We start from the raw sequence: 15,066 nt of genomic DNA, 5'->3' as shown, positions 1-15,066 counted from the left end.
TGGGTTCGAATCCCGGTTCGCCCCGATTATGTTTCTAGGTTTGTCAGCACCATACCCGTGCTCGTGGGTTTCACCGAAATGGTAAACGTCCGAGACCTGCATCACTTCGGGCTTTCCTCCCACATTAAGCTGACACGCCGCGATATAACTGGAATACTGTTAAAAGCGGCGTTAAACCCAACTCACTCACTCACTTTTGTGTATACATGTACCATAGGCCAATGGCCTTCTCAGTATTTAGAAATAAAAATTGGTTGAAGTAGCACTGTTGATGCGGCTGGGACTCCTACGTAAAGTGCTCCGAAAAGAACTAGAAGGCTGATCATATAAACTATTGGTATTCTGACCTGATCGTGGATTGCTTTGGGCTTCCGACGGCAGGCTGTAACAAATGTCTGTTCTGCTGCGAGCCCAACACCAGTTCCTGGAGGCATCGGCATTAGCCCTTTCAAACTTCCTCTTCTCTTCAGAAAAAGAGGCAACATATCAGATTGAGGTTATATCTTTTCTGAACCAGTCTGCTTTCATAAATTCAAGAGAATCCCAAATTTACAATTGATCTTGGAATTTGGAGGGTAATCTTTTAAAATACTTTTTAGCCAATGATAAATTCAACTGTTCCCTTTTATGAGTAACCAGTTTTGCATCCAAAAGACCCTGGACAATTGGAAGGAGTGACATTCTTCACCTTGGTTTCTGTCAGTATTGTGTAAACGAAGCTTCCCAGATGCTGTCACCTTCGTCAGAAGATTGACCTTTCATGAGTAGGATGTCGGTCCTCGCAGCAGTCAATGTCTTTGTCAATCGTAGATCTCAAGTCCTTTTTCACGTGCCCTCCACATCTTATTTAACCTTCATCATGTGACTAACGCGTAATCTCATTATACCCAGCACCGCCCAATTACCTGTTGGTACATATGTGTATGTGCTGGGTACTAGTGATGTCATTTGATCTATAAGCTTATGTTCATTATTACGAACCTACTTCAACATTTACCTCTGATTGTGACCTATTGAGTGGAAAAATCATGAGCGGCTAATGGGAAAGTATTCTATACATTAATATACTTTTATGACTACTTTTATTTCAGGAATGGCGAGGGTCGATGTGTCATTTTAGGTAGTATGCAGTAGGTCACCCTTTACTCTCCACGGTAATGAAGTTTACAAGTTTGACACAGTGACCATAAACAGTGGCGGAGGGTACCATGCGGCTACAGGTATATTTGAAGCTCCTGTGTCCGGCACCTACCTCTTCTGGGCCAGTATACTACCATATCCTAAGAAAGGCGTCTCCGTGTTCCTATACAAAGAAGGAAGAATAATAGGTCTCACTGACAGCCATGAGTCTCCTGCGAGTTTGTCATACATTGTACGACTAAGACGAAGGGAGAAAGTGTGGTTTCAACACCGTGGGCAAACCACCATCTGGGGAAATCGACACTCAAGTTACGGAGGAACCTTGATTCATCAGCTGTAACAATGCGACATTCTCCTGTCCAGATTAAATCTGAATAAAGAAATCAAGCCAGTCTAAGTTTTTTCATTACATTTGTTTTTACGTTCATCGTGGTTGGACGTTTCACGGTATGTTTAACATGTTCATGCCTTCCCTTTCAAGCGTTAACTTCTTATCCAAATTGAGTTCCAGTCATAGACTTGGGTAATCATGAGGACATAGCCTTAATAAAGCCTCCAACATATGTAATAGTATGTGCAGATTGGAATTATTACAGGCAACAAATTAACGACATCCTAACACCCTGCATCGACATATTCATAACTTTGCTCTGTCCCCATGGTCAAGTGGAAAGAGGTGAGGTGAGGTGAGGTGAAATGGGGTTTAACGTCGCGTCCAAGATTATTGCACTTACATAGCGACGTGCATGTACGTGTGTGTTTGTGTGGCTGCTTGTACTAGTCCGGACTGATGCCGATTTATAGTGCTAGCTCACTGAGATACCATGCCGCAGTTTAACATGAATACCCCACTCAGACACAGTATACTCCGAGCCGACCAGCCCCTTAATGCCGAGCGCCAGACAGGGTATAACACGTACAATCTCTAAACGTCTTTTGGTATGACGCGGCCGGGGATCGAACCCCGGACCTTCCGCTCTCCGGGCGGACGCTCTACCACTAGACCACGGAGGCGGTCAAGTGAATAGAGCGTCTGCCCGGAGAGCGGAAGTTCGTCGGTTCGAGCTCCAGCCACGTCATACCAAAATACGTTTAAAATATGATACTACTTGTTTCTCTACCTGGTGTTCGGCATTAAAGCAATAAAACAAGGACTTGTCGGCTTGGAGTCATGATATAGCTTTATTGTTACGCGTCGATTCCCAAATTGAAACAATATGTTAACACAGGAATAAGTTACAAATCAATACAAATTACTGCACAGCAATTACAATGGCAACACACAATAGAGTTGTAGTACAATATTCAATGGCAATACATAATATGGTAGCAGTGATCAGTATCAAATACAAAAAATAAAGTGGTGATAGCAAAAGTCAATGATAATAATATAGTCACCCAGTGGCGGCGGTGGTCAAGCTTCCGTGATGGGCCTTGGTAGGGAAAGCTGGTCTTGATGTGTGAGAGAGATACGTCAGGGAACGCTCTTGTCCCCTTGTATACAGCTTAACTAGCTTCTGAAACCAGTCTAGCGGCACTAGAGCATTACAGAATATTCCACATCAGTCCACGGTATTCTGGAAGTTTAAAAATCACACTAGCATGTAAAAACAGAAATTTCCTCACCATTACTTATGTTAAACAGTACTACTTTCCTGACAATCAATCATTGTCCAAACACAATGCAATGAGCGTCAACCGAATCTCAACAGAAACATGCAATACAGTTACAATCATTGTTCAACAAATAAAATACACTGCCATATAACAATATACACACGTTTTTCCCCGTCTTATGTACCGTACCTTCAAAGATATGTTGTGGTATTTGCACTATGATTGTGAATTCATGCATGACAGCTTGCGGACATACTTCTGATCAAACAGCTTGTTACCTTTGTAATCATCATAACCGTCATAACAGTCGAGATGCCGCGGGCACATGCTTAAATACCATTTATCACCAAGCATCTATCAACCAGTCAATATTCAAATCAAATTCCTTTTGTTATTCAATTTGTTCCTTGAAACAAAGAAAGCGATAGACGCCGTGCCCTTTGCCGTGTTTACATTGTGTAACTGACTGTATAACAAACTGACGTGTTGACATGTTAACTGTTACGCTTGACCCAGTAGACAATATCCATTACTTACATGTTACTATTATGAATACAAACGATTTTATATTTGGCATGCATTTATGATTCGCGCCTCATCCGGATTATGTTTATGTGTGCGTACAATCTGCTTTACACGTTCCAAAAAGTCATTTTAGCCAGCACAAAAGATACAACATATTGGAAACTGGTAGACTGCTAATACAGTCTGTGAGCCACATTTGTGAAAGGTGGGCATGATCTTTGTTAGGCATGATCGCGATTTTTGATAGATTTCTTGCCTTGTCACGCGATGCAAGAGTGGTATACACACATTTGACTGCAACGTGCACGATGCTGTTATAGTATCGGTTACGGAGCCACTTTCACGAGTGCACTGCAGCTGTCGTAGGCTACTGTCACTGCTCACTTTCATATTGGTTCTACTGATATAACACTTGCCAGTCATTCTCACACTGTTCCATTTACGTTTTTGTCATGATCTAGATGTAAATGCTAAAATAGTTATTCGAATTAAACTGTATGTTTCCACTGTCGTGTCATGCGATGTGATCTCACGGTACACACATTACAGCGCAATTATGCAAAGAAAACTCCCTATTCTTCTATAGCCCAGGGTACAGCATCCACAAGGTGGCGGAAGTTTCAGACAATTACTGACAACGTAAACACAGCGGCGTGTCGAAAGTTTTTTATACTGGTACGCAAACAAGATCACCAAAGACCATCAAATTTCGTATCAACTTGAATGACAAACCTTGGATTGGTTTGGTTTGTTTGTTGTTTAACGACGCACTCAGCAATATTCCAGCTATATGACGGCGGTCTGTAAATAATCGAGTCTGGTTGGTTGGTTGGTTTGTTGTTTTACGCCGCACTCAGTAATATTCCAGCTCTATGATGACGGTCTGTAAATAATTGAGTCTGGACCAGACAATCCAATGATTAATTTCATGAACATCGATCAACGCTATTAGGATACCATGACAAGCATTAACCAAGTCAGCGACCCTGACCACCCGATCCCGTTAGTCGTCTCTTACAACAAGCATAGAATTTTTTTACGGCAAGCATGGGTTGCTGAAGATCTATTCTATCCCGGATCTTCACGGGTCTTGTAAAAATTACATATGTACATCAAGTACAGACCTAGGTGTTTGATTCCGACTTCAACTTATCGAACCCAATTTTACTGTACAAACACAATGGGTGAGAGATTGTTGCACGTTATGGGAAAGACATAAGCGGTTTGTGTTTATGAATGTGCCATCTGGTATTCCACCCACTCAATATGTCGCACCCGCCTTATCATGATGTCACAACTACGATTTGGCACAGTATAAATGGACACAGGGTGTCAGCTAACTGCACACAGCCGCACATGATGGGAAAGGTCCACATTCGTGACATCTTTCTTCTGGCCACAACCGCCCTCACTGCAGGTTCCGACTGCAACAAACCTGATGGTCTGGAGTCAGTGAATGCCCGACTCGAGGCCATGGAACGTCAGCTTTTGGCTGTCAATTCAACTCTCTATGAAAAAGAAGCAATCATCAAAAGTGAGTTTGCATTATCTGTTTCTCAAAACATTATATCCTCTTGAAACAAATTACACATTAATTAGTTTATGTTCGTTCATGCCACGTTCAGAATTAATCCAGCCATGTCATGACTGGGGACATGAATGCTAAGGTTCACGCATTGTAGCCATGTGGGGAATCGAACAATGATATAAGGTATGTTATAAGGCCAATGTTTTCACAACTGAGCTACCCGACAGGCCCTTATAATAGTAAATATGATCAACAAAAATCATTTTACGAATTAATCTGAAACTTTGCATGCTTATTCCCACAAAGGATAACATCAGAATTCGTTCCAGAAGTTAAACTTTTGATTATTTCGGTTTGTCAATTAAGTATTAAGGCATTGCATCATTGCGTGGAAGCTTCATACGCACTTTTATTAAATCTGTGTTTTTATTTTAAGTTAGAAACATGTGACTTCCTGGTTTAAAGCTCTCGGTCAGTAGAAGCTACAGAGCAGAAATACATACAAACTACTACAGTTTTGTCACAGCAGTTTCTAAGTATTCAATTTGTGCAAAGTACATCTGACACCACAATGCCTATGAGCGAGCGAGTAAGTGAGTTGGGTTTAACGCTGCTTTTAACATGTACAGTATTCCAGTTATATCACGGCGTGTCAGCTTAATGTGGGAGGAAAGCCCAAAGTGATGCAGGTCTATGACGTTTACCACTTCGGTGAAAACCACGAGCACGGGTATGGTGCTGACAAACCTAGAAACATAATCGGGGCGAACCGGGATTCGAACCCACAATCATAGGTTTCTGGCGTGTCTAGGGGACGGAACTCTGCACAGCGAATCGCGGCGCCTTGGACAACTGGGCCAACCGTGCCCCCCAATGCCTATAAACCATCAGAATTGAAACGCAGAGTTTGGTTTTGAATGTTAAATTTCAGGCCTTCATATTGTTGAGTGCGTCGTTAAACAACAGACAAACAAACAAATCGTGTAATCGGCTCTATACATTTGTGCCAGCACCAACATAAGTTGTCATCACCATTATGAAAGATAACAAAAGCACATAATTCCAATATGTCAGTTCTCCAGAAAACTTGAAGTACAAACTACAACTGAATATGTCCTTATTTCATTATGCCAACCTATAATGATTGACATTAGTTTTCTTACATTATTACCCACGTGGTTAAGATACAGGTGGTAAGATACTAAATCTGTACGTTACACGTGTGTCGTACAAGGTTGACCTGGCTTTATTCGTTTTGATTGGATAACCATGACCTGTCACACCGGAACTTCATTCATAAACAAATCGCGAGACGTCAATCGCTTTCTCAAATACAAGGCAGAACTAAAGGAATCTCACGAAAACGAGAGACATTTACACACACTTTATTAAACCAAACAAGATCGTCCCACGCATTAAATTCGGTTTGCATTCTATATATGTTATGCACTGAGCTACTGCAGACATTATATAATCGAGCCATATCCATATGCAATGTCTACCGATAGATCGAGGGTCCCAATGAGCCTGACGCACTCGACCACTTTCGCGACTTTCAATTTGATTTATAGTAAAAGGTTAGGCGTGGTGAAATGAAGTCAGTTTAAACGATCTGGACAGATATCTAGACTTACGTTCGATGCTCCGGTTTTGCCATCAGTGTGGCCATTCGAAGCGTATTCGCGGCGCATATGTGACTTTTAAACTATTCTTATACGAGTAGGTGTTCTGCGTACTAAGAACAATGCGCTTGAATTACCATAAGTTGAAGAATTGTTGTTGTTAATGCGTATGCACAGAAATGTTAACAATGCCCATATTTGGGCATGTATCACTATTCATGCGCAACCAGATTTTGCAACCGGTTTTAGTTTCGTCTGGCAACGAACGAAAGTTGTTATGAATTTACACTTAAATATATATTCAACGTGGGTAATAAATACAATACCACACTCATTCTCGTTAGATACCATTTTTACGAAACTCGTGAACTTTCTAAGGTATTTGACCTCGCTTTCGCTCGGTCAGATACTACAGAAAGTCCACTCGTTTCGTAAAAATGGTATCTAACGAGAATGAGTGTAGTATTCTCTGAATATTTGCTGGTTCCCACTTACGATGACACCTGAATTTATTAAAGACCTGCACATCCGATTTTCAATATGGCCGCCAAGGTAACCATATTGAAAACCCTTTTTATAGCTATTGCACAGAACATTTTACTCACAGTTCAATGCAATTTGATTTGTAAGTAGTTTTTGTTGGGTCGCAACATATTTTCCCTTCTGAATTTTTTTTTCTTTAAATAAATTAAAATGTTTTTTCTCGCACTGTAAACGCAATCTACTCAGAAACCACTGGAACAATGAAGCTATAACAAATGGTGGCAATTTGAAATTATCTGACAGATCATGACTGAGGTCAAGGTCAATTCTTTTGTCACTAATGGCCTGCAAAGATTTTATATATAGCATGTCTTCTGAACCTAGAAGTTATGTCCTCATTCAGGAAAAAAACATATTCCTAATAATCACAAAAGGTTTTGACCAAGATCAGCATAATTATTAGGGAAGGCTGAATTTGTTGACAGAACAATGAACCATAGAAACAATTTATGTTTCTCATATATACACCGGAAATACCTCCTCTGTCTAATATTCTGTGTTATATATTTTCAGAAATGACGGTGTCTGACGGTTTTTTTTAGGTAACATGCCAGAGCCAATCACGGCTTACCCTCTATGGTAATCAGATCTACAAGTTTCAAAGGGTAACTCTCAACAATGGAGGAGGCTACCACGCATCTACTGGTATATTTGAATCTCCTGTGACTGGCACTTACCTATTCTGGGCCAGCATACTACCGTATTCAGGAAAATACGTCCACGTCGTCCTAATGAAAGAAAAACATGCTTTGTTTTCCACTACTTCCAAGGGGGCTCCTGCGAGTTTTTCATACATTGTACGAGTCCGGCAGGGAGAAAAAGTATGGTTTCGAACATTTCCGTACACAACAGTTATTTGGTGTTCCGTCCACTCAGGTTATGGAGGAACCTTGATTCATAAGCACTGATTGGAACACCCCCAGTCAATCTGAATAAAGAAACATTGGGTTAGAATTTTGTCATCATTTCTGTTTGCTTACACTTTCTGAATATCGTTAAAATGTGCCTCTGTTAACGCAGCAAGGAATGGCTACCCGATGTGTCTAAGAAACCTTCTAGCGCCCGTAGGCAGGTTGGGTTGTATACTCCCCAGGGAGTTACGATGGTGACTGGAATGCAAACAGATCTACTGGTCGGGGAACAAATAAAACTGCATTTGAGCAGATACTAGCACCTGGATACATGCGGTATTTGAATGTTGAATAGTTCGTAAAGAGTTTTCAAGATATCTTTTCCAAACTTCTTTGTGCGTAATCAATTGAAAATTATTATTGGAAGGATGTAACACCTAAAATACATCTTTAATTTCACAGACGTGTTGCAGTGAAAAAACATCAGACGCTTCTGAGAAATTGATGTCACACTTGAAATATAAAATTGGGTTTTGTGAGAGATGAGGTCCTGGGTGATAAGAGGGAACAGCTTGTCTGCGAAATGACTTCCAGAAGTGAAATTCAATATCAGCTATAGTATATAAAAAGATCATTTGTCAAAGTGATTTTTTTCAGAACATTTTCATGCTCAGATTGCGAGCACACGGTACGATCTCTGACATGGCGTTAATTCCGAATTGAGCATAACACATATTGCATAACACATGGCGATCTCACCTGAATATATCATGAATATATCAAGAGTCCCTTAGGCGTACAAGAATCATTACTTCAGCCTTTCTTCCCAAATGAATTTCACACGTGGAAATATAATACTGTTCATGGTGACGTAAAACCAAACTCACTTACTTACTCATTCCATTTGGAGTTTTAGCTGACAAAGACGTTGCAATACAAACGCACCCTTTCAATGTGATGACTGTCAATGATAATTGAATAACCATTTTATTCAAAAGTGTAAGAGTTATAGAAATGAAGACCATAGATACATGTATATAGATAAAGTTTGTTTATTAATCAGCTGATATGACATAATGTTGGATACCCGACAAAATGTATACTCTCTAATCCGATCTAGTTCTGGGTTCCCATGTATTTCATGATTTTTAAACTATAATTAAAAAAGTAAACTACGAAAGTACATAACGAACTCGGAGGGACCACTAATTTTAGTTCGTAATAACCCTAACTCGTTATATGCACATATACAGCATTTATACAACAAATGGTCGGGACTAAAGAATAAATTCGTTACATCGGTCAGTTCGTTATAAGCGTGTTCGTTATAAACGTAGGTTACTGTATGTCTAAATACATCTTGTTGCATATATTATCTGAATTTGCATATTTAATACATTGTTAACCAACCATCTTCACATACTGAACCACTGACGTGCTACACTTGAACTGATCGCTATATAGCTCCTCACACACACAAAAGCAACTCAGACAAATACATCCACGTGAAAAGACAGATCACGTACTTGCATTGAGTTGGAACCCCTATACCATGATACTTTCAATCATGAAGCAAATGTGGCGAATACGAGGCGTCAAAACAAACTTGGTGATCATGGCAAGGTTTTTGAGTGATATTCAAATTCAATGTAACCAATGACAAGAGAGCGCGGATGCTCAACTTCAATATTACAATTGTAGACACGTCTCGAACATCCTTATGAAGCAGATACATTTGTATTAAAGAAGTTGATTATCCATGATACCGTGTCATTCGTGGGAGCATGCTGAAAATTAATGTACACTTCAAGCAATACAGGACTGTGTCCACTATTTGTATTGACATAGACAGCATTTTGGAAGGTTTTATGGCACTTCAGAAAGGCATCCTTTTAATTAGGTCACATTTCAGCAAGGTCTGTTTCGGCTGATATTCGAGACTGGTTATTATCTGGGGTTGACGTCTTTTAAGATCAAATATTAATATTTAAAAGGCTGAACATTTATGCTGAGTTCATGATGTTGTTCTCATTTCGAATTGCTGACATAAGACCAAAAAAGTTGTCAAACAGTGTATATATTTCTTAAGGTTAATTCACACGCTTGTAGGGTCAGTCTTGCTATTCTTGCACAACTAATTACACATCAAAGTATACAATGATACATGTTAACAAGGAGGAGAATCGGGCAAACAACATCACGCAGTTTCATTTTCCCACACGAACACCGTTTCATCCACGTTGTTCAATTACAGGAACGTTTTACAGAACGTGGGCAAGGTTGCTCATGATGTAAATCCCATTACTTGTGGCTGCAAAGACTCATCTTGCAGCATAAACCTATGATATAGTGACTTTTACGTACGCTTGATCCAGTTAACAATATCCATTAGATCGATCCACTATGTAAACTCGTATGAATGTTATCTTTCTATTACTAATAGTCCTGGAAGCTGGAATGTGTTGACAATAGACGTTAAGTTTTACATATGCTTGGCCCACGAAACAATGACCACTATTCCTAACATATGTGCCATGAATACTATGTGATGAATGTTATGATTGTATCTTTTGCATGTAAAATACATAAAGTTTTAAATCTGCAATGTGCATAATTTACATGATTCTTGCGGCAACAGGATGACGTAAATCGTAGTCAGCACTGAAAAGATTGTATGAAGGAAGTACTGTTGAACGTCTGACGCAGATCTGCTGATAACGCGCAACGGCGCATTTCTGAAAGATGGGCATGTAAAATATTCTCGTTTTTCCGTTGGTACTGTATTGATCGCGAGATAAGCCGAGGAGACGAAAATGGTGTTAAACCCGTGAAGGAAATTGTCTGGAATAATTGTCATGGGACAAAAGTTTAATACAAGTTTCGACGGCAAAATATATGCTTAGTTCTTCTTTTTATGTTGAACACCGCACACAGCAATAGTCCAGCTATATGACGAGGGTCTGTAAATATTCGAATCTTGACACGACAATCAATCGATTGACATCACGAGCATCGATTCACGCAGTTGGGATACAATGACATGCAATCAGCCAAGTCATCGAGCCTGACCACCAGTGGCCTCTTACAACAAACACAGGGTGCTAGTGATCCCCGTCCTTACCAAAATGTCTGGGTGTTCTAACGCTGTTGAAACAACAATACTTTCATCACTGGCTCATTCTGTCCGCACGTCATACCTTTTAACAAACAGTATTGCGAGAGAAAAAAAGTTTGTAGCCATAGCATATTCATAACACATGCTTTCCTTATGTCTGGATGTCTTTTTCTCATATATATCACAAAGGCATGATAATACAAGAAGCCCGATAAGATGAGAAGACATTAATTAGGATGTTATGCTGAATGGATGTACGAAAATTTCATTTGAATCTCATGCCGAAATGTGGAGTGTTCAAATGAAAGACATTTCGTACATCCATTCAGCATTCATCACGCAAAATTGTAAAAAAACGTGATATTTATAATCTAATTGTAATATGAAAGTTCTTTAAAATCGTGTTCAGGAGGAACTCATTCATTAGAGCATGATGCAACCGAACTGTCATTAGCGAAATGTGTCCACGTGCTTACCCTCGGCGAAATGCATGACATGGGATGCCGCGAAACCAATCACTGGTGTCAAGGTACTCCAATTATGATTGTTCATTTTTCCAAAGGGGTGGTCACGCCTTCACAAAACATTCATAAATTAAGTTCTCTCTCACAGTTCTTCTTTTATTTTGTAAGTGATAGGCATGTGTATATTCAAAATACACATAATCAAATTAAGGAATACGTATATATTATATTACCCCTTTCAAAGATAGTGTTAACTCGCCTGAAATTAAGGTGTGAACGGATGACCTGCTTCAGTTTACAACTGTAACAGTAAGTGGGCCTAATGTGTTTTCATTTACGTATGTTAACGTTATTATCATATAATGTTAAGATCGCTAACATATTCGGTTATGATTTTTGTAAACTTTGATGACGATACATTAACCACGCTTTAAATTGTTAAGTCAATTGGGTAAAGGAGGTAATGTTGAATTTTAGGATTGTGTTGTTTGTAAATATTCTTTATTGTCTTGCGTCGAAATATGTTAACTCCCTAGGTGGGTTTGATTTTGAAACTTTCTCATCCACAATAACCTGTACAGCTTTCACATCAAGAGACGGACAGGTTTTTATTTTGACGTCGGTTGTGCTGGTGACACCGGCTGCACTGCCGGGTTCAGGGTCCATCATGAGAACACTTTTCAGTTTCAACAGCTGTTGTGGGTAATAACATAATAACATAAATATATTGGTGTATGAAAGTCTTAACAATTATAGACAAAGTAAAAGTCGAATAAATGAGTTTATTTCTCCCTTAGTAACTGAGTTTGTTTTTGTTCTTTGGTCAAGCCCAAGCAAATTACATGTTTATGATTGTGTAATTAATGGTCCAAGGTGCATTTTATTAACCTACAATGTGTTAAGTCATCTCAGGAAATGCATCCGATTTCACAAGTGGTGAGGATTAAAAAAATAGTTCCATTAATGAATGTGTAAATATTCAATGATGAGACCAAAAAATGTAAGTGATCTCATGCTCATTCGACAACCCTTTTAACTGATCAGATCAGAGAACAAACCTACTTTCATGATATAATTCGAAATAAATCATCATTGACTTTGATGCTGGCATGTTTTGTGGAGCCTCGACGGTAATGAAGGAGAGTGCCACAAAGTTGTTGTAGATTTGTCCACTTGTTGTCCATTTCTTCCACAAGACTTTATCCCCTTCGTTAACTTGGACCATGCAGTTAGGGTAACAACGCCATAGTTAACATTCCCCGAACAATACTCAGTGTACAGATTAACACCATCTTTGATGAAATCAATACAGAGAATCGAACCGTCGATGTGAGACCAGAATAGGTATAGGTGCTGGACACGGGGTCTTCAAACAAACCATAATAACACCACCCGCCATTATCATCGGTGGCCCTGTGAAGGGTGAGAATCTCTTTATTTTTGACAATTAATTAACATCACCAAAGTTGTAAACATCCTAGAGATAACCTACTGTGTTTCAAATGGAGAAGTTTCAAAAACAATTAGTTCGCATAAGTAACGTGTGTTACGATTGGATAAGTACAATTAATTTCTGGTTAAATGAAAACAGCAAATCTTATACTAAACTGAATAACAAAAAGGAAAAATACATTTTCAGTATTATATTTTATTTTTAACACATTAGAATAACTTAAAGCCTGGCCTGTTATACAGGTATCTAATATGATTATTATCCTTTACATAGGCCCGGTGTGGATTAACTGATCGAACGATGTCCTGTGTTTGTCCCTTGCCTTTTTATACCGACAGGACAAGACCTACTTCGATTATTTCTTGGAAATTGTTGATGCAATCGTCCACGATGTTTCCAAGCACTATACAATGTCAAACTACTGGACAGAATTCCTGTTTGTCATAAACAAATGAACGTGCACAACGTATGACTGGACGACGATACCAATGTCACATTATCAATCACATTTAATGTTAATGTTTCCTGCTTCTATGTGTACGTAACCGCCTCCGCGGTGCAGTGGATCGAGCGTCTATCCAGAGAACAGAAGGTCAGTTGCACTGTCCCCCTGACCGCGTCATACCAAAATGCATTCAAAGATTGTATTTGTTCTTACCTTCCCTGTCGCTCGACATAAAGGGTAGAACACACTGAATCCCTACAACTTGTCTGTGTGGCGTATCCATGTTAAACTGCGACACGGCATCTCAATGAGCTCTAATTAAAAAGTTGGAATAAGTCCGCAACCCCAAGGCCACCAACCCCACCCCCTCACACACACACACACACACACACACACACACACACACACACACACACACACACACACACACACACACACACACACACACACACACACACACACACACACACACACACACACACACACACAACACACACACATTAGCAGCTAAAGTAGGCGTGTACAAGGCTTCGACCCAAGACAAGTGGAACGTGGTGGGTAATGGTCACCAATCATTATAGTAAATTGTGACGCTTGTCACTTGAAAAAAGTGAGATGAATTGAATTACAATAATGTTGTAATGCAGAATAGAGCAAAACATTAGCTAAAAAATGAACTGAACAGATTACTATTGCATTACAAAGTTTATATGTATTTCTGATAGTTGCTTTCAATTTAACACAGTGTGTTGTTCATGACAAGTGATGCGCCATATAATAACCCTGTGTCCTGGCGAAAAACACTACTCGGATGTAAAACAGATACTATATAAAATACAACACAACTGTTGGTATTTGAGGGTTAACATTCAGGCATGCAGGCAACTACAGGCATATATAACACGAGTAGAATGTTGATGTAAATTGTACATCTGGCGGACGGATTAGATATCCGCCATTTGGTATGTATTTATTGCTGTAACTGTCTGATATGTATGCTGTATTTAAACTCCATAATTCCCTTGAGTGAAATAACACTTCAGGTCTGAACTTATTTCAGTCTTTCCTAGTGACTGTAAACCTTTCACTGATAGGTCGTGAAGTTCACTGAGAAAATACATTACACACATGTGGATACAAGATTTTATCTTTTCTTGTCAAATAGCATGGTTAGCGCATCTCTTTGCATGACAAGGTTGGCATCTGCATTTGTGGCTTCACCACTTATGAAATATCCTCCATATATCCGCCATAAATCTGCTTCATAGTTGGAAACAGTTATTTTGTAACATAACCACCTGTATTTCACAAGCAACTGATAACAACCTCAGTCAGAGTCATGTGTCACAGATTTGATAACGGTTATCATTTCAATGAGTGAACAAATAATATAAGATCCTTAAACTATGCACTTAAAAGAAAAACTACTCAAAGCTGAATAAGAACTGATCGCGATGTTAGGTTCAGTTTAAAGCATTGTGGTTTTCATCATAAGTGATACGCTACTTATCGACCCAATCCGTCCAGCACGTGCGTCGCACGGGGTGATCGCCAGCTGGAAAGGATTCCGGTCATTGTAGGAACTCGCGTGCATAAAACTGTAAGTGGACGGCAACTGTATTCGTTTGGAGTTTAGTACACCACGGTAGCGGGATTGTGAATGCGAAAAATGTTTCATATGAAAGATGTGTTCAGGTGTTTATTTGCATGTGGAGATTGATACACGACGTGGATGCATTTCCTTGTGCACATACTTGTAGCGT

At 39.5% G+C, this 15,066-nt stretch overlaps 1 long non-coding RNA gene across 1 annotated transcript; it reads left to right on the top strand.

Annotated features, from left to right (window-relative positions):
- The first annotated feature begins 4,626 nt into the window (after window positions 1-4,626).
- LOC124125272 lies at window positions 4,627-7,929 on the top strand. Its single transcript, XR_006859612.2, has 2 exons — window positions 4,627-4,816; window positions 7,489-7,929. It is a non-coding gene; the product is annotated as an uncharacterized LOC124125272 (long non-coding RNA).
- Window positions 7,930-15,066: the final 7,137 nt, after the last annotated feature.

Source organism: Haliotis rufescens, unplaced genomic scaffold (genome assembly GCF_023055435.1).
Source record: "Haliotis rufescens isolate VD_foot unplaced genomic scaffold, xgHalRufe1.0.p SCAF_4, whole genome shotgun sequence".
NCBI lineage: Eukaryota > Metazoa > Mollusca > Gastropoda > Lepetellida > Haliotidae > Haliotis > Haliotis rufescens.
The sequence above is the reverse complement of the archived record's forward strand: the minus strand, read 5'-3'. Positions and strand labels throughout refer to the sequence as shown.